A 26,528-nucleotide genomic window follows, 5' to 3' on the forward strand; every position below is an offset into this window, starting at 1 on the left:
GAGCATCAGGTTAACAATAACATGGAATTATACTCCTATTAAATGTGACAGGGTCAATATACAAAATGTGAAGCTCTGGGGGGGAGGGGTGTGGGTGATGGGGGCAGGATTTTTGGAAGTGGTGTTGTTGACTGACCTTATTGCTGTATTTTATTTTATTTTTTTCTTTTTCTTTTATCCTTTTATTCTTTTGTTTCAATTCTTTTTTTCTGAGAGATGAACATGTGTAAGTGCTAATTGTGGAGATGAATGCACAGCCATATGATGATACTCTAAACAATTTATTTTACACTGTGGATGATTGTATGGTACTTGAATACATCCCTATAAAATTTCAGGGGAAAAATAAACAGAGGGAGACAAGTGTTTGGAGAGAACTTGGAGACAGAGATGTATGTATTCACTGTTGGTAGGGAAGTAGAATGGTGTAGCCTATCTTGAGGAGAGTATGGTAGTCTCACAAGAAGCTAGGTATGTGGGAGTTCCAAGGTCCCGCAACCTCAGTTTGGGGTATATACTTGGAACATCAGAGAGCAGGGACATGAATGGACATCTGTGCACCAGCATATATGGCAGCAGTATTCACTATTTGCAATAGACAGTGGTGGCCTAAGAGTACAATGACTGATGAACAGAATGGTGAACTGTGGTGTATGCATACAATAGAATATTGAGCAACTACAAGGAGAAATGAAGCTGTGAGACATGCAATTAGGTGAATGGATCTTGAGTACACAATTTTGAGTGAAGCACACCAGAAATCAGAGGACAAACATAATGCTTCACTAATATAGACTAACTATAATATGTAAACTCAGAAGTGAATCTTATATCACAGCTTATCAGGGAAATGCTTATTGCAATGGTGTCTAGATTGTAAGCTTTTACAGCAGTCACATCTATTCCTGAGTTATAATAGTTATATCTAAATCCTGAGATGCTGACCTCCTTGTGCATAACCTGGTAAGTCTCTGGAATTTTGGGTATCTGTGTGACACGTGAGACTCAGAGCTATAACTTGGCAGCTGTGAATGTCAGTATTACCATATACAGCAACTGTTGAAAGAGCTGACAAAGAATTCAGACTTTAATTAGAGATATGAACAAAGAGGATCTGGTTAGGACTAAGGCAAATTGAGCAAAAGGGTAAAGGACAATACTGACTGGGTTTGAAAACTACAACTTATTATATGTGAGATGAAGGGAGATGTTTATCTGGTGCAGGATCTATATTTTCTGTAGCTTACTAGATAATTTAGCTTGTATGATCAGTTTGTTTGAACACCATACATGCAGGGAGCAGTGAATGGGATGTGGGATTTGGTGAGTTTTTACAGGTTGGGGTGAAATCCTGACACATCCCAGAATGATATGTGCACAGAGTATAAGTGTATTTGCAGGGCCCCCTGAGGAGATGGGGAGAAGTGCAGAAGTGTTGTACTTCCCCACCTGGGCTATTGCTGATTTTCCTGTAAACATTGAGGATTGCCAATTAAATGGGCCAAGTCCTTGATCAGGGAGCTTTCCCCTGTGAAGCTACCTGCTGCAGGGAGAGGCTAAGGCCACTTATAATCTTGACTATGGTCCCCCTACCAAGAGCCTCTGTTTTGCTAAGATGTGGCACCCTCTCCCTAAGCCTACTCAGCAAGTGAACTCATTACCATCCCCACTATGTGGAACATGACACCCAGGGGTGTAAATCCCACTGGCAATGCAGGAAATGACTCCTGGAGATGAGTCTGGACCCAGCACTGTTGGATTGAGAGGACCTTCCTGACAAAAAGGGGGAAGAGAGATGAAGCAAAGTAGGGTTCCAGTGGCTGAGAGATTTCAAATGGAGTCATTAGTTCACTCAGGAGGGTATTCCTATGTACTATATAGATATCACCTTTTAGTATTTAGAGTGTTGGAATGGCTAGTGGGAAATACCTGAAGCTGTCAAACTGCAACCCAGTGAGCTTGATTCTTGAAGATGATTGTATAACTATGTAGATTGCATAGTGTGAATGTGTGAATGTGTGACTGTGAAAACCTTGTGCCTTGCACTCCCTTCATCCAGTATGTGGACAGATGAGTTGAAAAATGGGGACAAAAATCAGTTGGAGAACAGGATGGGTTGGAGGGGATGAAAAGATTTAGGTGTTCTTTTTGCTTTTATTTTTATTTTGGAGTAAGGAAAAGTTTCAAAATTTGATTCTGGTGATGAATGTACAACTCTGTGTTGGTGCTGTGAATAATTGGTTGTACACTGTGAATGACTAGTGTATGTGAATATATTTCAATTAAACTGTATTAAAAAGTAGATGAACAGTGAGGGGAGGAGGATAATTGCATGTTTTGGATATTCTTTTTAATTTTAATTTTAATTTTATTTTTTGGAGTAATGAAAATGTTCAAAGTTTGTGGTAATGAAAGCACAAATATATGATGATACTGTGAACAACTGATTGTACACTTTGAATGATTGTATGTTTGTGAATATATCTCAATAAAAGTGCATTAAGAAAACACCACAAAGAGGAGATGGGAGATCTAAGTGGGCTGCATAGAGTGGAGTGGAAACTAGTGAGTCCCCCTGTAAATAATCTGGAATAACTGTGGGGGTTTAAACGTGACTGTCCACTCATCATACACCAACCTGAATTGGGAGGAATGCCTGAGATTGCAGCATAAAATTTGTAAGTAACCTCCCCCTATGGCACAAGCTGCAAAGCCTTGTGGAGCTAGAGAGCAGCTCTCTCCAAGCAAGCAAATGCAGCTCAGCTGAGCTTCTATTGGGGTTTTAATTATCCAGTGTGGCCTGCTCCATATGAAGCCCTAAAAAGCAGACAGAGGCTTTCGGTGAAGACTGACCTTGAAGAGCCAGAGGGTGGCTGTGGACTGACCCTTAAGTGGGCTTTCTCTCCCTGTTTCAGCTCAGTGGAGAAAGCCTCAGCCATTTTCAGCTCCCAGTGCTCTGACCCAGACAAGGACAGAGATTGCACAGGCAGAGAGGGACCATTGAAATGCTAATCAACTCCCCTTAGGGCTTCTATCTTCCCTAAGAGGAAAGGGGTGGGGCCAGCTCTACTACCTGCCTTCCATTCAGAACAAAACCCAAGAACATGGGGGAAAACAGCCACAGGTCACACATCCTTACACCAATCTGGAGTTACAGGCTGACAGGCACCACCTGCTGGGCAGAAAAACACAGTGACCTGAGGCCTTACAGAGTGTACCAATTTTTAAAGACACATCCTCAGGGAAACCAGATACTGAATAGTTCTGCCTTCTGAGACCAGAGCCTGTTTTGGTCTGGGAAAACCTGATTGAGATAATCAAAGAAACCATGCCTAGACAACAGAAAAGTACAACCTACACTAAGAAAAACAAAGTTATGCCCAGTCAAAGGAACAAACTTACACTTCAACTGAGATACAGGAATTTAAACAACTAATACTAAGTCAATTCAAAAAGTTTAGGAAAGATATGGCAAAAGAGATGAACCATATAATGAAAACACTGGGCATGCATAAGGTAGAAATTGAAAGTTTGAAAAAACAACTGGCAGAATCTATGGAAATGAAAGGCACAACACAAGGGATAAAAGACGCAATGGAAACATACAACAGCAGATCTCAAGAGGCAGAAGAAAACACTCAGGAACAGGAAAATAAGGCAACTGAAAGCCTACACACAAAAGAACAGAGAGAGAAAGGAATGCAAAAATATGAGCAATGTCTCCAGCAACTTAAGGACAAAATGAAAATCAAGAATGTACATGTCATTGGTGTCACGGAGGGAGAAAAGAAGGGAAAAGGGGCAGAAGCAATAATAGAGGAAATAATGAAAATTTCCCATCTCTTATGAATGACATAAAATTATGGATCCAAGAAGCACAGAATACCCCAAACAGAATAAATCTGAATAGGTCTATCTCAAGACACTTAATAATCAGATTATCAAACATCAAAAATAAAGAGAGAATCCTTAAAGCAGCAAGAGTAAAGCCATCCATCACATACAAAGGAAGCTTGATAAGACTATGTGAGGATTTCTCAATAGAAACCATGGAGGCAAGAAGGAAGTGGGTGATATATTTAAGATACTGAAAGAGAAAAACCACCAACCAAGAATCCTATGTCCAGCAAAATTGTCCTTCAAAGGTGTTAAAAATAGGGTGGGATTGGGATTGGGGGGAAATACAATCAATGCCAACTAGAGACTATAATTAATGGAAACATTGTATTATGCTTCCTTCAATGTAACAACGGCAATATACCAAAGTTAAATGCATATGGGGGGAATAGGGGAAGGATATGGGACTCCTGGCATTGGTGATGTTGCCTGACTCTTCATTCTACTTTAAGACAATGCTATCTTTCCTTTTGTTGCTCTCTATCTCTGATGTTTTTTGTTGTTGTTATTGCTTTTTTCTCTCTTTCCCTTTTCTTTTTCTTTTGTCTCTCTGCCTTCTTTGACTCGTCCTCCTTCTTTGTGGAAGAAATGGAGATATTCCTATATAGATAGTGGTGATGGTGCTGAATACAGATATACTTGACTATACAGGGAACCAATGATTGTTTACTTAGGACAGAATGCATGGTGTGTGAACAAAACCATCTTAAAAGAATGGGGTTGATTAAGAATCCTTGAGGGCACTATATTCAGTGTAATAAGACAGACACATAAAGGCAAATATTGCAGGGTCTCACTGATATGAGCTAATTATAATATGTAAACTCACAGACATGAAATATAAGTTACTAGAATGAGGCTAAAGAATGGGGAGTGGTTGCTTATGAGCAGAATGTTTAACTATGGTGAACTTAAACTTTTGGAAATGGACAAGGGTGATGATAGCATGTTGTGGGAATAACTAACAGTGCTTAAAAGTGTGTGAAGGTGGTGGAAAGGGTAAGTTCAGAGTCACATATGTCACCAGAAGGAAAGTTGGAAGTTAAAAGATGGGAATTATAAAACAGTGAATCTTGTGGTGGACAATGTCCATGATTAACTGTACAAATATTAGAAATCTCTCTCATGAACTAGAACAAACGTCTGACACTATAGCTAGAAGTTAATAACATGGAGGCATATAGGAAAAATTATATACCTATTGCAAACTATGTACTACAGTTAGTGTTTTAACATTCTTTTATCAACAGTAACAAATGTACTATACAAAAACTATGAATCAATAATAGAGGGGGGTGTGGTTAGGGGTATGGGAGGATCTGAGTTTCCTCTTTTGGTCTTTATTTCTTTTCTGGAGTAATGGAAATGTTCTAAAAATTGAAAAAAAATTAATGGTGATGGATGCACAGCTGTATGATGGTATCATGGGCAATGTATCATACACTTTGGATCTTTGGATAGTTTGTATGGTATGTGAACAACTTCAATATATATATATATATATATATATATAATAAAAAACACCACAATGAGATAGCATTTCACACCCATTAAAATGGACTTCTATTTTAAAAACCTGAAAATATCAAGTGTTGGAGAAGATGCAGAGAAATAGGTGCACTCATTCATTACTGGTGGCAATGTAAATTGGTGCAGCTGCTGTGGAAGATAATTTTGCAGTTCTGAAAGCTTTAGTATAGATTTGGCATATGACCTGGCAATACCACTACTAGGATTAAATCCTGCAAAATTGAAAGCAGGAACTAAGAAAGATATTTGAACACAATTATTCTTAGCCACATTATTTACCATTACCACAAGATGGAAGAAACCAAAGTCTCCATCAATCAATGAATGGATAAATAAAATATTTTATGCACTTAAATGGAATGTTTTTCAGTTATACAAAGGGAATGAAGTCCTGATACATGCAACAACATGCATCAACCTTGAAAACTTCATGTTGATTAAAATAAGCCAGACAAGAAAGGACTTCTCACCTTTTTGAAATAATTAGTATAAGCCAACTCAGAGTCAGTGTCTAAAACATAGGATACCTGGGGACATGATGGGTATGAGAAATGGGAATTTAAGGCTTAAAATATACAGGATTCCTATTTGCAATGATGGAAATATTTTGGTAATGGATGATGGTATCATACTGTGTCATTGTGAATGCAATAAACAGCACTGTAATATATATCCGAATGTGATTGAAAGGGGGAAATGTTTGAGTGTGTATATGGTAACAGGATACAAAGTTTAAAAATTATGGAATTATGCTATTTATTGAACCCTATGTTAAGCCCTGGACTTTCATTAGTAGTGCAATTAAAAATTGGCTATCATCAATTATAACAAATATCCCACACCAATAAAAAGTGGTGGTGGTGGGGTGATATACAGGAAGCTTGTATCTTATGCATGATTGTTCTTAACCACACAACTTCTATGAAAAAGAAAAAAAGTCAATTGGCAGTAGTGAGGTGGGAAGATGGCAGAGTAAGAAGCTCCAAGACTCAGTCTTTCCACTAAAACAACTGTTAAACAGACAGGAACTGTCTAAAACAACTATTTTGAAACTCCAGATGTCAAAAGAGCACTGTACAGCGTCCGACACAAACAGGAGGAAGAGGCTGATAAATTAAAATAAAGAGTGGTAAATTGCTTTCTCTGTACAGAGGCTACTGAATCACACCCCCACTCTTGCTGCAGGCCACCATGAGATCCAGACATTGGATAGCTCACTGGTGACAGAAAAGGACATAAAATGCCTCTTCCCCAAAACCAGGTAGGGGGTGGGCCAGTCAGTGATCACACCTTTTGATTAGGGAATTTGGATCACTCTAGGTCCAGCTCTGAGGATACCCAGTGTTTCAACCTGCCCAGAAGGGTGTAGCCAATCTTTCATCCTTCCAAAGGTGGCAGTGGCCATTGCTTTAATCACCAAAGACAGGGGCAGGGTGGTAGACAATTAAAGATACTGAGCTCCATCAGTGTTACAGGGGACAGTTAATTGAAGGGCTGCATTTGCTGAACAGGCCAGGAAAGCTCAACTGGTGGGGAGCCATAAGAGAAGCTCTTGGTGCCCTTTCTGATACCCTCCCCAGGGCATGTTGGAGCCAGTTTGCACCCCTCTTTTGTCTGGGAATTACTGACTTGGGAAAGTTTTCTCTGATGTGCCCCACTTCTAGAATTTGCTCTCAAGGCAAAAGCAGCATAAGGCAATGAAAATAGTGCAAAACTATACAGGTGGATAGTGTGGGATAGAGGACTGTTGGCTTAAAACACCCTGGAGAGAGAGATCTGTCTCCTGGGAAACATAAGGGAAACCAAACTCCTATAAACTGGGAGCTCCAAAGCAACTATCAAGCAAAAGCCCAGGACAGGACATGGGCCCAGAAAGTCAGGGGAAACCCTGCACACTGCATTCATCTTGGGCAGACCTTCATGATAGGGGGGCTGAAGCTCAAGAAAATATATCATCACCATCAGATTACAAAACCAAGAAACAAACATCTCATGGAATAAATCCCAGAGCTAACATTTTAAATTATTAAAATATACAATGTATGTTATGGTTAGATTCATGTGTCAACTTGGACAGGTAATGGTGCCCAGTTGCCTGGTCAAGCAAGCACTGGCCTGTTACTTCAAAGGCATTTCATAGACTTAAATCATCTGTAAATTGATTGCATATATGGCTGATAGATCTACAATCAACTAAGGAGAGTGTCTTCAGCAATGGGAAACATTCAATCAAATAATTTGAAGTCTTTAAAAGGACAAGCAATGATTTCAGCAGTCAGAAGAGTGAATTTTCCTCTCTACTTCAGCCAGCCAGCTTCTTTTGGGGAATTCATTGAAAACCTTCATTAGAGTTTGACAGCTTTCAGCATGCCTTATGGAATTTAGACTTGTGCATCTCCACAGTTGTGTGAGACATTTTTATAAAATATCATAATATTTACAGACATCTCCTGTTGGTTCTGTTTTCTAGAGAACTGTGACTAATACAGTGTGCAACCAAAGAATAAAGACAAAGAAACAGGAAATGATGGTCCATCCAAAGGAAGAGGATAAAAATGCAGAAAACACAAAGGAAAATGACAAGAATGTGGACATACATAACAAATATTTTTAAAAATGATCCTAAACATGCTCAAGGAGATGAAGGAAAAATACAGAAAAACAACTAAAGGATATCAGGAAAACATCAAATGAGCAATATGAGAGTCTTGGTAAAGAGGTTGAAATTTTAAAAAGGAATCAATAAGAACTACTGGAGTTGAAGATCACAGTCACTGAAATGAAAGACTCCCAAAAGATGGAAGCAACCCAAGTTTTCATCAACGAATGAATGAATAAATAAAATGTGGCATATAAATTCAATGGAATATTATTCAGCCATAAAAAGGAATGAAGTCCTGATGCATTCAAATACATGGATGAACCTTGTCTAAGACATCATGCCAGCAATGTTATATTTTCATATATGATAAGAGAATAGAATTTTTAAAAATTGATGGAACTACACTGCCAAAACAGTAAACCCTAAATTAAGCCATGGATGTTAATTAATAGTATAATTACAAAAATGTGCTATCGTCAGTTGTAACAAATATTCCACAGCAATGCAGTGTTATTGGTTTGATAGTGAATGGGAAACCTGTATTTTTTGCAAGATTATTAAATAAACCCATATCTTCTCTACTAAAGAAAAATAATTTCCCATTGATATGTGGTCATAGTTCTGGACTCTCAATTCTACTCTGTTGGTCTATATGTCTATACTTATGCCAGTACTACACTGGATTGCTGCAGCTTTGTAGTAAGTTTTGAAATTAGCAACTGAGTCTTCAGTTTGTTCTCTTTCAATTTTTTTTTTTTTTGCTTTTTATTTGGTATCTAAGAATTATATATGAAATTGAGGTCAGTTATACCATTTCTGTAAGAAAAAATGCCAAAGAGATTTTTCATAGTGAATGCGTTGAATCTATAGATCACTTTCAGGAATGCTGCCATCTTAACCATATTAAGCATTCCACACCTTGACAACTGGATTTCTTTCCATTTACTAATGTCTTACTGATTTTTTGCAATCTTTTGTAGTTTTCAGTGTACAGGTCTTTCACCAACTTGTTTAAATTTATTCAGAGGTATTTTATTATTTGGAAAATATGCAAGTCAAATTATTAGCCTATGCTCTTTTCAGATTTTTCACTGCTGATGTATAGAAACAGAACTGAATTTGTGCATTGATATTGTAACCCACAGATTGACTGAATTTGTTTATTAGTTGTCATACTTTGGATTTTCTATACATAGGATCCTGTCATCTCTGAATAAGGACAATTTTACTTCTTTCTTTACAATGTGAATGCCTTTTATTTCTTTTCCTTGCATAATTTTTCTGTCTAGAATTTCTAATACAATGTGAATAGCAATATTGGATGAGGCCACCCTGATCTTTTTCCTGATCATGGTGCAAAAGTTTTTAGTAATTTCCCATTGAGCATGGTTAGCTGCATATTTTTCATAAATTCCTTTTATTATGTGGAAGTTCTCTTATGCTTCTAGTGTTCTGAGTATTTTCATCTAAAATTGTGTTAGATTTAGACATATAATTTTGTTTCAATTAAGATGAGTATGTGGTGCTTTTTTCTTCCATCATTTAATGTAGTGCATTACATTTATTGATTTCCTCATTTTGACCATCCTTGCATTCCTGGGATAAAGCTCCCTTTGTTATTAATAGAATCATATCAATATGCTGTTTCATTTATTTTGCTGATATTTTGTTGAAGATTTTCCATCTAGATACATAAGCAATACAGGTGTGTGGTTTACTTTCCTTGTGCTGTCTTTGTCTGCCATTGATATAAAGACACTGCTGGCCTCATAGAAGGAGATGGGAAATGTTGTCCCATCATATATTTTGGAAGAGCTTTAAAAGGATTGTTGCTGGATCTTCTTTTAGTGTTTGGTATGATTCACCAGTGATGCCATCTAATCCTGGACTTTTCATTGTTTGGAGATTTTTGATTAATGATTCCAACTTTTATGTATAATAGGTCAGATTTTCTATTTCCTCTATAGTCTGTTTTGGTACTTTGTGGGTTTCTAAGGTTTTCCCATTCCATCTAGATTATCTAATTCAGCATGCAATTGCTCATTATATTCTGTTACTATTCTTTTTGTGTCTGTGAAGTTGATAGTAATATTGAACTTCCATTCCTGATTTAATCATTTCAGTCTTCTCTATTTTTCTTGTTCAGTCAAGCTAAAAGTTTGTTAATTTTGTTAATCTTTACAAAAAATCAACATTTGCTTTCATTTATTCTCTATTTTAATTTCCTATTATGTTTATCCTGCTATAATATTTATTATTTCCTTACATTTTTAGCTTTGTGCTTAGTTTTCTATTCTTCTAGTACCTTAAGGTGTAAAATTAGATTACTTATTTGAGATATTTATTTTATAATGCAGACATTTACAGCTACAAAATTCCCTCTAAGCACTGTGCACACTGCATCCAATATGTTTTGAGTACCTTGTGTTTTCATTTTAATTCATCTATAAAACTTTCCTAATTTTCCCTGTGATTTTTCTTTGACCCATTGGCTGTATAAGTGTGCATTTTTTAATTTTGACACCTTTTTGTTTTCCTTTTCTTTTTTTATCAATTTCTAGGTTCATTCCATTGTGGTCAGAGAAGATACATTGTCTGACTTCTATCTTTTTAAATGTACTGAGGCTTATGACTTAAAATAATATCTATTCTTGAGAAGAATACTTGTTCTTCTTTTGATGGAGGGTGTGGTGATATGTTTGTGTCTGTTAGTTCTGGTTGATCTAGTTGGGTCAAGACATCTATTTACTTATTTATCTTCTTTCTATATGTTCTATCCATTATTGAAAATGGAGAATTTAAGTATTCAACTTTTATTATAGAACAATTTTTCCCTTCAATTTTGTCAATGCTTACTTCATATTTTAGGGGAATCTGCCATTTGTTGTGAATGCGTTTATCATTGCTATACCTTCTGGAGGAATTGACCATATTATTAGTTCATAATTAATATTTATTAACTAAATTAACAATTTATCAATTTAGATTGCTTCTAGTGTTTTGAGTATTTTCATCATAAAATTGTGAGATTTGGTCATATTTTTGTTTCAATTAAGATGAGCATGTGGTGCTTTTTCCTTCCATCATTTAATGTAGTGTATTACATTTATTGATTTTCTCATTTTGACCATCCTTGTATTCCTGGGATAAATCTCACTTTGTTATAAATAGAATATCAATATGCTGTTGCATTCATTTTGCTGATGTTTTGTTGAAGATTTTCCATCTAGATACATAAGGTATACAGGTGTGTAGTTTACTTTCCTTGTGCTGTCTTTGTCTGACATTGATATAAAGACACTGCTGGCCTCATAGAAGGAGAGCTATTTTTGTTAAATTTATAAATAAATAAAATTATTAAATTATTAAAATATAAAATCAATTATTAAATTTGTAAAATTTATCAAATTTATAAATTCATAAGTGTGTTATTTTGCCTCAGATAGCAGCAGATTGCAATTTGCCTTACAATGCTTTTGAGGAATGGTTACTGCTTTTCTACACTGAGTTCTGAGTTAAGTGAAGGAAAGCAAGTACCTTGCCTCAGTCTTTCAGGTATCCCCCAGACAGTTTAGAACAGACAAATACAATTCTTTTTTCGCTCTCTGGAAACAGGAACTGTGGTACCACAGAAGAACATGGGCTGTCATCTTCAAGATGACCATTAAGAGCAAGTGCAAGGTCAAGTAAAAATGCCACAAAACTTTCTTACCATTTTAAGTTGCATTTTTTCTTGATTCAGAATTCAAAAGGTAGGAATAAACCTTGAACTATTTCTCAGAATTTTAACACGTTTTATTCACACAGATTTGCTTGAATTTTTAATGTTTCTGTGAAGGAATAGTTCCTTGGCTCTCCCTAGCCCATGAATTTTTCTGATGTCTGAGTCATGTTATTGTAATCCATTCTACCAATTATCATTTTCTATAAAATTTACATTTAAGGTAATTGTTCAGATAGTAAGACTGACGTTCTCCCATTCTTTGTTTGTTATCTGTTTATTTCCTCTGTTTCTCACTCCTCAGGTTTTAATCTTTCTGTTATTTTTAACACATCTAAGGAACCCATCTTGCTTTATTTGTAGTGCTTTTCAATATATTATTTTTGGAGGTTTCTTAGTGGTTGTTATAGGAATTATAATATACACATCTAACTTATCTCACTCTACTGATATTGACATTTTACCACTTCAAGTGAAGTGTTGAAAGTCAATTCTATTTAGGTCTCTGTGCCAATTTGAAGCTGTTATGGACCCCAGAGAAGCCATGATCTTTAAACCCAATCTTGTCAGGTAGAAACCTTTGATTGACTGTTTCCATGGATATATGACTCACCCAACTATGGGTGAGACCTTTGATTGTGTTGTTTACATGGACATGTGGAGCCCTCCCATTCAGAGTGGATCTTAGATCATTAGAGTCCTTTAAGAGAGCTCATGGACAGAGCCAACAGAGATGCTTTGAGATGCTTGGTGATGCAGACAGAAGGATATCTGGAGATGCTAATCTAAGAGATGAAGTCCAGTGTTTGCAATGGAAAAGCTAAGAGAGGATCCCCAGACATTTAGAGATCAGTGTCCTCAGAGAAAGAAGCAATGATGCAGAGATACTGAGAAGAGCTAAGACGGATTCTCAGAAACATTTTGGAAAAAGCCATATTGAAACATAACCCAGTAGCAAAGGACCAGCAGATGTCAGCCACATGCCTTCCCAGCTGGCAGAGGTGTTCTAGACCAGACATCATTGGCCATTCTTCAGTGAAGGGATCCTTTTTTTTGATGCCTTAGTTTGGACACTTTTATGGCCTCAGAACCATAAATTTGTAACCTAGTATATACCTTTTATAAAAGCCAATCCAATTCTGGTATTTTACATAAAGACAGCAGTAGCAAACTGGAACAATCTCTTTATTCTCACCCTTTTTAAATGTGATTGTCATAAGAATTTCCTCTAGATACAATTTCTTCTGCATCATTTCATGTTATAAATTTAACTTCCACCATTAAATATGATTTAAGAAACTCAAGAAGAGAAGGATAACCTATTAAATTCATCCCTATTTTAAGCCATTCTTTTATTCTTTTCTTTCTGAAATTCCAAGTATTCTTTGGTTAAAATTTCCTTTTTTTATAGAACTTCCTTTAGCCATTCTTTAAGGGTGATTTTGCCAGTAACAAATTCTCTTGGTTTCCTTTGTCTGATAATGTCTTTATTTCTCATTCATTCCTAAGAATATTTGCATCAGATGAGGCAATCCCATGTGTCTTCCTTTTTGGTTGGTTATTGTATGTTTTAGTTCTAGAATTTTTATTTGCTTTTTAATAAATTGAATTCCTTTGTTGATATTTTATATTTTTGTTTCAAGAGAATTTGTAATTTCTGTTGAAGATTTATTGATTGTAACTTTAAAAACCTTATTGGATAATTCCAAAACCTGATTTATCTCAATTTTGGAACACATTGATCATCTTTTCTAATGCTTTCTAATTCATGTTCTGTTTTACCTCCTTCTTGGTGTGATTAATGATATTTTAATGTATCCTGGATATATTGTATATTATATGATGAGATATACACAAAGATAATAATATATTGTCTTATTTTACTCACACAGTTCACATATTAAGATTTAACTCAAGGGTTGTGTGGGTATGTGTGTTCACATTTCCACTGGGCCCAGTAGACATCAACCCAGCAAAAATGGAGAACCAATGTACACTGCCTCCTTACAGAGAGGTGAGGTAAATTTTCAACTTTTGTTTGGGTCCAGCTGACACCTGTTAGAGATTGAATCATGTCCTCCACAAAAGACTTGTTCAAATCAAAATCAATGTTCCTGTGCTTGTGAACCCATTTGTAAATAGGACCATTTAATATGTTATTATTAGTTAATGTGTGGACTCATTTGTGAATAGGATCTACAAATATCCTGTTTAGATGAGGACAAATTGAATGGAGGTGGGCTTTAGTACATATGGCTGAAGTCCTTAAAAAAGAGGAAATCTAGACAGAGACAAACAGATGGTTGAGCAGGAGAAGTAAAAGTCAAAATTAGGAGAAGTCAGAGAGAGGTCACCATGTGATCTCACAGCAGAGCAGATCTCTACCTATATCCAGACATAGAGACACAAGCCCAAAGAGACCCAAGGCAGGAACTAAAGCTGTGGGGGAGGGCAGAATACAAAATGGCAGTCTGGATTAATTTCCAAAATGGAAGAATAGAGGGTACTGACAAATCTTTCTTAAAAGCAGCAAGAAGCCAGGCAGAAAATACCAAAATCAACTGTTTGGGGGCCCAGGGGACAAGATAGGACATTTCAAGGCCCAGACCAGTGAGGGATGAAGAATCTAAGAAAATGTGGTCAGAGACTGTTTTCCAGACCTGGGTCCTGGTTTCCACCATGCACCTTTGAAGGAAACAGCAGTGGGTGGCTTGATCCTTGCCTGGGGGACAGCTGCAGACTGGGGCAGCTGGGGGAATCCTGCCCCACAAGTAAAGTGGGGGACACAGCCCAACATTGAGCCAGAATTTTGCTGGCAAAATTCAGTTTCAGCCCCTCCCCCCCATTCAGACACAGCTTGGGCTCTGGGTGCTATACAGCTTCTGAGGATGATTAAGTCACTGAACAGCACCATGTTCTGGGCAGGGCAGAAAGTGCAGGGGAATTTCACTGCTTTTCAGAGCCTAGACAGACCCTATTCTAGGCCCATTGGAGTTGATCTACACACACTGTATGGGACCCAGCCCTGTTTTGACTGAGAAATTCAGATGAATTTACTGTCAAGACAATGCCCTAAAACAAACCCAGGTCCTGCTGATCAGTGAAAAGCAGAGCACCCCTGTGATGGCTTCTGGCTGAGGAAGTTGTACCACTCAGTCCCAAAGCATGAAGTCTTACCATGCATGTCCTGGGAATCACCATTCACATTGTTCCCACAAGCAAGAACTCAACAAAGTGCACAATGCCCACCCCCCACCCCTGGAGTCATCAGCTGCCAGTGCACTTGGAAAACTGTGGATTTGACTGTATTGTTGCCTGGTTGTGACTCAGCCAGCTGGCTACCACATTCAGAGAGAGGTGGGGTTGTGGAAAAGAGGTGGCCCAAGAGCTCTGTCTGTTGGGAAGACAGACAAAGTGCAACCTGGCAAACTGCTTTTCTGCCCAGCCCTTAGTGGACTTTCAAAAAAGGTTGCACCACATATGTGAGTACCTGGACCTGGTTTAGCTGGGAATTACTGACAAACCAAGTACCAAAGGAGACATTCGATGCAAACCGAAGCAACTACAAAATTTTAGCTGAATGAGGGAAATCATCTTTCAAAATAACCTTGTCAAGATAATAAAATGCCAACAAACAAGTGACAAATAATCACAAACAATATGAAGAAATAAGATATGGATAAGCCAAATGATCAAAATAAAAAGCTGGAGGAGGAACAGAATTTGGAACAACTAATCAAAGATGTTCATACAAATCTCCTAAATAGCATCAATGAGTTGGCTAAAGAGATAAAGGTTATAAAGAAGACACCAGAAGAGCATAAAGAAGAATTTGAATGAATAAACAGAAAAATAGAAGATCTTATGGAAATGAAAGATACTGTAGATCAAATAAAAATATGCTGGACACACACAACAATAAATTTGAAGATGCAGAAGAAATAATAAGTGAACTAGAGAACAGAGCAACAATGCAAATATACAAAATAACAAGTGGAGAAAAAGATATAAAAACTTGAATTGCCTCTTAGGGAAATGATTGACAACATGAGGCACACAAATATAAGAATCATTAGTATCCCAGATGGAGAAGAGAAGAGTAAAGGGCTAGGAAAACTATTTGAGGAAATAATTGGAGAAAATTTCCCAACCCTTATGAAAGACATACACATTGAAATCAGAGAATCTAAATGAACTCCAAACAAAATTAATCCAAATAGATCCACTCTAAGGCACATACTGATTAGACTGTCAAATGCTGAAGAGAGAGACTTCTGAAGGCAGCAAGTGAAAAACAAATCACCACATACAAAGGAAGCCAGATAAGACTAAGTGCTGACTACACACTGGGCACCCTGGAGGCAAGAAGGCAGTGGCATGATATATTTAAGATTCTGAAAGAGAAAAATTGCCAACCAAGAATTCTTTATCCATCAAAGATGTCTTCAAAAGTGAGGGAGAGATTAAAATTTTCACAGTTAAACAAATGCTGAGAGAATTTGTTAACAACAGATCTGCCCTGCATGAAATAGTGAAGGGAGTGCTGTGAGCTGAAAAGACAGGGGTAGATGTTGGGAGAAGGGTACAGAATTGAAGAGTATTAGTAAGGGTAACTTGAAGGATAGAAAGAGAGAGAGAAAAAATACATCTGACAAATAATAACCAAATGATAAGCTGATTGAATTAAGAATTGCCATTAGAGTAATAACTGAATGTAAATGAATTAAATTCCCAATCAAAACACAGATTGGCATAATAGATTAGAAAATACGATGCATCTATTTGTTCTCTACAAGACACTTATCTTAGACCCAAAGACACAAACAGGTTGAAAGTTAAAGGATGGAAAAATATATTTTGTGCAAGTAGTTGCCAAAAGAAAGCTTGGGTAGCTATACAAATATCAGACAAATTAGACTTTAAAAGAAAGGATGTCATAAGAGACAAGGAAGAACACTATATATTAACAAAAGGAACAATTCACCAAGAAGAAATAACAATCATAAATGTTTATGCACCCAATCAAAAACTCCAAGGTAACTGAGGCAAACATTGGTAAAACTAAAGGGACCAATGCACATATCTTCAATAATAGTGGGAGTTTTCAATACACTGTTATCTTATATAGATAGAACAACTAGAATATCAAAAGGAAAATAGAGAACCTAATCAATATGATAATATAGTTGCACTATATATATAGTTGCACCCCAAAACACCAGGATATACATTCTTCTCAAGTGCTTATGGAACATTCTACAGGATAGGTCATATGCTAGGGTACAAAACAGGACTTAATAATTTTAAAAAGATTGAAATTATTCAAAGCACTTTCTCTGGTCATAATGGAATGAAGCTGGAATCAATGACCACCTGAGAACCAGAAATTTCACAAATATATGGAGGTTAAACAACAGACTCCTAAACAGTCAGTGGGTTAAATATCTGAAGATAAATGAAAATGAGAACATAACATATCAAAACCTATAAGACCCAGTGAAGGCAGTACTAAGAGGTAAGTTTATAGCTCTGAACACCTACATTAAAAAGGAAGAAAGAAATATCAACAGAGGGTGATATAAGGGAGAGGTATGGGATTCTTCTTATTGTTGTTTCTCTTTTTTAATTTAATTTAATTTTATTCTTTAGTCTTTTACCTTTTTTCTTTCATTCTTCCTCTTATTTTTTTGTGGAAGAAATGGAGATGTTCTCATATAGATTGTGGTTGTGAAACATAATAATGTGATTATACCTGGAGCTATTTGTTGCTCACTCAGTATGGATTGCATTGTGTGTGAATAAAACTGTTAAAAAAATAAACAGAAAGATACAAAGTGATGGAGAAGATGTGGAGAGAGATATATACATACTCATTGTTGGTGGGGAAGTAGAATGGTGCAGTCCCTCTGGAGAACAGTGGGGTGGTTCCACAGGAGGCTAGACAGAGGTTTGCCATATGATCCTGCAACCCCATTATTTGGGATATGCTTGGAAGAACTGAAAGCAGGGAAATGAATAGATATTTGCACAGTGATGTTTATGGCAACACTATTCAGGATTTGCAATAAATGGAGGTGGCCTAATGATACATTGCAAGGTGAACAGAAGGGCTAATTGTAGTGTATACATACAATGGAATATGGAATTGCTGCAAGATGGACTGAGTTCATGAGATATGCAACTATGTGAATAAATCTTGGGGACATTATGTTGAGTAAAATAAGCCAGAAATAAAAGAACAAATATTGTAGGGACCCACTAATATAAACTTACTATAATGAGCAACTGTTAAGAATTGAATTTGAGAGCTTAGGTACCAGGGGATAGAATGTGGACAGAGTTTGGGCAATTGATGATGTAGGAGTGTGGAGTGTTCAATGAGGCTCATTGTAAAGGTTGTAGATTGTAAGCTTTTAGAGCTGTCACATCTATTCCTGCATTTTAACTGTTATTTAAGAGATGCTTATTTGGTAGAAAATTTATATTCTCTGTAGCACACTTTCTAATATAACCTTTATGGTCAGTTTATTTAAACAACATGATTACATGGAATCCAGAATGGGGAATGAGATCTTGTTATTCTGTACAGGTAAATATGACATCCTGATGAATTCAGAGTACTTTGGGCAGAAAGTAAAAATGTATTTGGAAAGTGTCCTTGAGGAACTGAGGAAAAATGTGGAAATGTTAAATTTCCTTATCTGGGGAATTCCTGATATCCCCACAAGCACTAGGAAATCCCAATTTAATATGTCCAGCCTCAAACTTGGGTCTTGCCCTTATGAAATTTATTCCTGCAAAAGAGAAGCTAAGCCTACTAATAATTTTGCCTGTCTCACCCTCAGAGAACCTATTTTGTTACTCAGATGTGGACACTTTCTCTCAGCAAACTCTCAAATAAACACATCTTCCCAGGGGTGTAAATCTCCCTGGCAATGAGGATCAGGATTCCCAAGTATGAGCCTGGCCATGGCATCATGGAATGGGTAATGCCTTCTTGACCAAAATGGGGGAAAGAAATGAAATAAAAGTTTCAGGGGAAAAGAGATCACAAATAGAGTTGGGAGGTCAAACTGGAGATTTTTCTTATGCATTATATAGATATTCCTTTTTAGTTTCTAGTGTATTAGAATAGCTAGAAGGAAATACCCAAATCTGTTGAATGGTAATCCAGTAGACTTGATTCTTGATAACTGTTTAACTATAAAGCTTTTATCATGTAACCATGTGATAGTGAAACCTGGTGATTGACATACCCCTTAACCAGTGTATGGGAAGATGAGTAATAAAGTAATGTCAAAAATATATAAAGAATAAGGGGGATAAGGGGCATTGGATGGCTTTGTGTCCATTTTTATTTAGTTTTATTTTTTATATTTTTAGTTTTTATTTTGAAGTAATGAAAATGTTTTAAAACTGCTTGTGGCAATGAGTGAAGAACTATATGATGATACTGTGAGCCATTGTATACTTTAGATTGATTGCATGGTGTGTGAGTATATCTCAATAAAATTTCATTTAAAAAAAAGAGAAGAAAGAGCTAAAATGAAAGCGTTAACTGAACAACTGAAGAAACTAGAGAAAGAGCAACAAACTAACTGTCAACCAAGAGGAAGAAAATAAAATAACAAAGATTAAAGTGGAAATAAATGAATTGGAGAACATAAAAACAATAAAGCTTATCAATAAAACCAAAAGTTGTTTCTTTGAGATCAAGATTGACAAACCCTTAGCTAGACATACAAAGCCAAAAGGAGAGAAGATGCAAATAAAAAAACTCAGAAATGAGAAGGGTGTCATTATAATGGACCCCAAAGAAATTTCAAAAAATCATAAGAGGATAATATGAACAACTGTATGCCAACAAACTAAACAGCTTAGATGAAATGGATAATTTCATAGAAACACATGAACAACTTATAATGACTCAAGAAGAAATAGAAGACCTCAACAAACCAATCATGAGTAAAGAGATTCAATCAGTCATCAAAAACCTCCCTACAAAGAAAAGTCCAGGGCCAGATGGCTTCACAGGGGAATTTTACCAAACATTCCAAGAAGAATTAACAGGACTCCTGCTCAAACACTTCCAAAAAATTGAAGAAAAGGGAATACTACCTACCTTATTCTAAGAAGCAAGTATCACTCTAATACCAAAACCTGATAAAGATACTACAAGAAAGGAAAACTACAGACCAATCTCTCTAATGAATATAGATGCAAATATTCTCACAAAAATACTTGCAAATTGAATCCAATGGCACATTAAATAATAATACACCACCAAGTGGGATTTATTCCAGGAATGCAAGGGTGGTTCAACAAAAGAAAATCAATGCAATACAGCACATTAACAAACTGAAAGGGAAAAAATCACATGATCATCTCAATTGATGTGGAAAAGGCATTTGACAATATTCAGTATCCTTTCTTGAGAAAAACAGTCCAAAAGGTAGGAATTGAAGGAAACCTCTTCAATATGATGAGGGGATTATATGAAAAACCCACAACAAGCATTGTACTCAATGATGAGAGACTGAAAGACTTCCCCCTAAGACTAGGAATGAGACAAGGACGCCAACTGTCACTCCTGTTATTCAATATTTTGCTAAAAGTTGTAGCTGGGGAAATTAGGCATGAAAAAGAAATAAAAGGCACCTGAACCAGAAAGGAAAAAGTAAAACTCTCATTATTATCATGACATGACCCTATATTTGGAAATTCCTGAGAAATCTATGACAAATTTATTTGAGATGATAACCAAATTCTTCAAAGTCGTGGGATACAAGATTAATATGCAAAAATCAGTAGTGTTGAGGTGACACCATCAACATGGCAATGTAAATAGCTGCCAATATCTTCTCCCCAGATATTCAGCTGAAAAGGTGGTAACCCTGACTTGTTTGGAACTCTGGAGTAGGGTATGGATGGGAGAAGGACCCTTCAGATGCTGAATTGAAGAAGGAGAGAGTTTTAAGGTGGGAGAACTATGTTCCTCACAGGGGTTACTCTCCTCTCCCCTTCACTTGGTCTCCAGAAGCACAGAAGGAACCCCGAACCTGCAGTTAGGATTCCTCTCACCTCCCAGCAGGGACACAGGCTAAAAATTTGCCCACAGAAGTGAGATAGATCCCCATTATTTGGGGATCAGTGGGATAGGAGAAGACATTTCAAGACCCAAATCAGTGAGGGATGAAGAAACTGAGAAGACATGGGCAGAGACTGTCCAAGCCCTGGATCTGAAAACCCTTTCCCCACCCTTGAGGAACACAGAAGACAGTGGCTGAATACTTGCCTTTTGGATGACTAAAAACTGTGGCAGCTGGGGAGTCCTCTGCTACAGAGAGAGTGGGAGACACAGCCCCACATTGAGTCAAACATTACCCAGCAAAGTGAGGGTGCAGGAATCCCACAGATTCAATCTTGCCCATTCTGACTGGGGCACCTGGAGGCAATTCAGCCCTACACAACCAGACTCAGCTGGGCTCTAAGAAGTAATTTAGCCCCACCCAGCCAGACACAGTTGTGCTCTAAGAGGTAAATTCACCCCACCCAACCAGATTCAGCCAGGCTACAACAGGCTATTCAGTCCATCCCATCCAGACTCAGCTGGGCTGCAAGAGGTAATTCACACCACCTCACCAATCTCAGCTGTAATCCACAGGTAATTCAGCCTCATCTGGTCAGACACTGCCTCAGATCCAGAAGGTAAAATCCTTCTAAGGATATTTAAGTCAACAAATAGCACCATATGCTGCACAGACTGGAAAATGCAAGGGAATTTTAGGAATTCCTAGAAACTCACCAGACCTTATACCAGGCCCAGTGGTGCTGGTCTACACCATCAGACTTGGCAGGCTGCTGAATCTGTGGCATTCCTGCACCCTCACTTTTCTGTTTAAGTAGAGAAATATTGAATACCCAAAAGTTAACACAGTGCTCTAAAATAAACCAAGGGTTTCCTGGTTGATGAAAAACAGAACACCACTGGGTGCCAGCAAACTTGTTTTACCCACACACAGATAATTTGCTGTAGTGCCCATTGCCTACCCCCCAGAGGGAGGCTGCTGTGGGTGCCTGGTTATAGGGGGAAACTGGGATGGGGGTTCAGATTAGCAGATTAGGCAGAGAGACATATAAGCAAGGCAAAAAAAAAAAAACAGAATAACAAAAGTTGAAACCTTCTGAACAGTTAAATAGAAGCTATGTTAGAGGTATACAATAAGTTGAACTAAATGCCAAAGAACAGATAGAGACAAAGCCAAAGAGAAAACCAAAAATACATGAGGGAAATGACCTCTAGAATAAACTAATATAGGTAACCAGATGCCTAGACACAAACAAAAATTATGAATCACACTAGTAAAAATAGAGATATGGCCCATTAAAAGGAAAAAAAAAGGTAACACTTCAAATGAGACACAGGAGTTATAAAACATAATTAAAGATTTTCAAAAATATGCTAAATCATACACCAAAATAGATGAGTGATATAAAGAAGATATTAGATGAACATAAGGGAGAACATGAAAGATTGAATAAACAAATTACAGAATTTATGGGAAGGAAAGGCACAATTGAAGAGATGAAACACACAATGGAGACATAAAACACCAAATTCAAAAAGGCAGAAGAAAGGATTAGTGAACTAGAGGACAAATGTCTGAAATCCTATATGCAAAGAATAGATAGGGAAAAGAATGCAAAAACATCAACAGGGTCTCAGGGAACTGAATGACAATATGAAGTGCACAAATATACTTGTAATGGGTATCCTGGAAGGAGAAGAGAAGGGAAAAAGTGAAGAAAAGATAATGGAGGAAATAATCACTGAAAAATTTCCCATCTCTTATTAAAGACATAAAATTAAAGATACAAGCACAGCATACCCCAAACAGAATATCCAAAAAGACCTACTCCAAGACATTAAGTAGTCAGATTGTCAAAAGTCAAACAAAGAGAGAATTCTGAAAGCAGCAAGAGAAAAGAGATCCATCACATACAAAGCAAGCTCAATAAGACAATGTGCATTTCTTAGCAGAAAACATGGAGCAAGAAGGAAATTGTATGATATATTTAAGAGAAGGAAGGAAAAAAAAGTCCTTTAAAAATGAGGGAGAGAGGTGAAAATTGTGGGCTGTACTGCTATTGCAGCATCAGACTGGTGGCTGAATGGTATTTGAAAATGGTATTACAATGCTGCATAGTTCAATAAACTGGGGTTAATGAGAGATGACACAATAGCTGAGAAAGAAGATGTAAAAGAAGCCATAAGATGGCTTCCTTGGAACCTTTATAATGACAGGGTGTTTCCCATTAAGAGAACACTGGACCTGAGCATGAGGCAGCAGATCTTGCCTAAAGAGTAGTGGGCAAAATATGAGGAGGATAAATTCTATCTTGAACCATAATTGAAAGAAGAAATTTCGGAAAGAAAAGAGAGAGAAGAATGGGCAAAGAAATAATAATGTAATTGAAATGCAGATGCAGCTGCAACGAAAGTATTTTTATGAAGTTGGTAAAACTAAAATGTAAAATTTAAGAACAATTTGGGCTTCAAATATATTACTTTAAACAAATATCAATTGTAATCATTGTTGGAGTTTTTTAATTAATACTTTATAAAAATCTTAACTACTGATTTTACTTATCTGTTATAACTCTTTCCAAACATCTAAGTCTAACCATTCCTAAGGGCCTTTGTGGCAGCTCTTTCCTCTCCAAACTCTGGAGTGAGTGTTCCAACATATCCACACATTGGGGAGATCACCATCTTGGCCCCACACTCCTCAAACTTTGGGGAAGCACCCAGATTCTCTTCCACCTCTGGGGCACATGCTCAACCCCTTCAGAACAGTGGGGTGGTGGCCAGGCTCTCCCCAGTCCCCTGGAAATGTGCTCCACCCTCTTTGAGGTGTGAGGTGGCAACACCTTTCCTGAACAACAAGGTGGAAGGCCCACCCTCGACCTCCAGGGCAAGCTTACCCTTTCCATGCATGTGGGCTGCTCTGTTCTCCCAGCCTGAGATCCCTTGACTCCAAACCTCAACCTACATGGCTCTGTCTTTGAAGAAATTTTTCCTTCAATTTGTTCCTTGTCTGTCTCCTCCAGTCCAGACTGGCAGCATCTCTGTCTATAAAGATCTCACAAAAATTCTGTCGGCTTCACATGAAGCACACAGGGGTCAAAGCTGTCAGACAATAGGACTTTCCACAAATCCTTTCTGCTTAACTTCTTTTCCAATCTTGGCTTGTACTGAAATGGTGGCTGGGTTCCAAGTTTGGTTACATCCTCATGTTGGGCTGTAGCTTCTGGGATTCCACCCCCTGGAAGCCTGTAATTTTCCAATCCATCAGATTCTGGTTTCTTTGAACCCAAGAGTTCAGTTCTAAGCTTATCTCTCTCTGCTTGCATTTTACTATAAGCTGCAAGGAGAAGCCAGGGTACATCATTCACATGTAGTCTGGAGATCTCCTCAGATAAGTATTCCAGGTTGTCACTTTCAAATTCTTCCTTACATCTGACACCAGGACTCAATTTTGGGAAATTATCTGCCACTTTAAAACAAGGATCACCTTTCTCCCAGTTCGCAACAACACATTGATCATTTCTGTTCAAGACCTCATCAGAAGTATCTTTAGAGTCCATATTTCCACAAACAGCCTCTTCAAAGCAGTTTAGGCCTTTTCTATCAAACTCCTCACAATTCTGCCAGAATCTTCCCCTTATCCATTTAAAAAGCCATTCCAACATGTTTGGTGTTTGAAAACTCAGCAGCAAAAGCACCCCACTTCTCTTGTACCAAAATCTGTTCTAGTTTGCTAATGCTGCCAGAATGCAAAACACCAGAAATGGACTGGCTTTTATAAAAGGGGGTTTATTTGGTTACACAGTTACAGTCTTAAGGCCATAAAGTGTCCAAGGGAATGCATCAACTATCAGGTACCTTCACTGGAGGATGGCCAGTGGCATCCAGAAAACCTCTGTTAGCTGGGAAGGCACGTGGCTGGCATCTGCTCCAAAGTTCTCGTTTCAAAATGGCTTTCTCCCAGGATGTTCCTCTCTAGGCTGCAGTTCCTAAAAAATGTCTCTCTTAGTTGCATTTGGGATATTTGCCCTCTCTGAGCTTCTCTGGAGCAAGAGTCTGATTTCAACAGCCATCTTCAAACTGTCTCTCATCTGCAGCTCCTGTGCTTTCTTCAAAGTGCCCACTTGGTTGTTGCTCTGCTTCAAAACATCACTCATAGGTGCACTGAGTTCCTTCTGCTTGTCAGCTCATTTATATGGCTCCACTGATCAAGGCCCACCATGAATGGGTGGGTCCATGCCTCCATGGAAATTATCTTGTCATAGTTATCACCCACAGCTGGGTGGTGTGCGTCTCCAAAGAAACACTCAAAGAATTACAATCTAATCAACACTGATAACATCTGCCCACACAAGATTACATCAAAGTTAATGGCATTTGAGGGGACATAATACATTCAACCTGGCACAGGGTCTTTTAAAATTTTTGTGAAAGTATTAGAAAACCTCATTAAATTCCTTAAACACCTCTCTTTTAGGTGATATTCAAATTATTTTCTGAAACACCTCTCCTGAAATAATTCTTGAAGATTCTCTGTTATTTGTCAGATCCAAATCTGTCAGATCCTCATTTGTTAATGGTTTTGCTCTTGGTAAAAGCAGTGCTACTTTAGCACATAATATAAATAAGATTTGCAATTTCACTTGACAATCAACTTGCATTATATTTTTGGAACCATATCTGAAATCAGAGAATCTGATAAGGATGTTTATAGATGCTAGTGTTAAGGGATGTTTTGGTGAGGGTCTATTTGATTGAGGTTCAGTTGATTATTAAATATTTTTGTGTCATGAGTTGTCTGTACTGGATCTTATTGTAGGTCCTAAGATGATAAATTTGTGAGCAACCAAGGGCCCCCAATGTTTAAATGCTGGCTAGTCATGCTCCAATTCCATTTCTCTCTCACCCACTTCAAATGAATTTGAAACTCATAACTGTTGATGGGTGTAATATTCATACAACCTCTTTGGCAAACATTTTGGTAATATGTATTGAAACCTCAAAATTTTTCTAAATAATTCCAATACCAAAAAATGGGGGAGACTTTAAAACATTTTTAGACAGACACTGACAGAATTTGTGAAAAAGAGACTTCTCTACAATAAATACTCAAGGGATTGTTATGGCTGCTGGAAAATACAAGAAAGAAAGGTTTGGAGAAGAGTGTAGAAATGAAGATGATCAAGAAGCATAAAAGGAAGGAGGAGAAAAAATAAGATATGACAAAATCCAAAAGATAAAATGATAGAAGAAAATACTGCCCTTACAGTAATAATATTAAATTGTAATGGATTAAATGGCTCAATAAAAAGATATAGACTGGAAGAATGGATAAAAAGAAACAGAACCCATCTATATGCTGCCTACAAAAGACTCACCTTAAACACAAGACAAAAATAGGTTGAAAATGTGAGATTGGAAAAAGATATTACATGCAAACAACAACCAGAAAAGAGTGGAGGTGGCTATACTAATAATAGATGAATGAGACAAGCATAAGAAAATTAAAAGAGACAAAGGATACTATATATAAAATGAACAATTCATCAAGGAGACATAAACATAAATATATATGAACCAACCCAGAGTGCACAAAAATACATGAGGCACACACTGACAACACTGATGTGAGAAGTAGACACCTCTACAGTAACAGTTGGAGACCTCAATACACCTCACTTATCAACGGA

The 26,528-nt window shown here is 37.2% G+C and overlaps 1 pseudogene; it reads left to right on the forward strand.

Annotated features, from left to right (window-relative positions):
* Nucleotides 1–23,215, forward strand: part of LOC119522179 — a 147,750-nt pseudogene extending 124,535 nt beyond the window's left edge.
* Nucleotides 23,216–26,528: the final 3,313 nt, after the last annotated feature.

This window comes from Choloepus didactylus, chromosome X (assembly GCF_015220235.1).
Source record: "Choloepus didactylus isolate mChoDid1 chromosome X, mChoDid1.pri, whole genome shotgun sequence".
NCBI classification, from domain to species: Eukaryota; Metazoa; Chordata; class Mammalia; order Pilosa; family Megalonychidae; genus Choloepus; species Choloepus didactylus.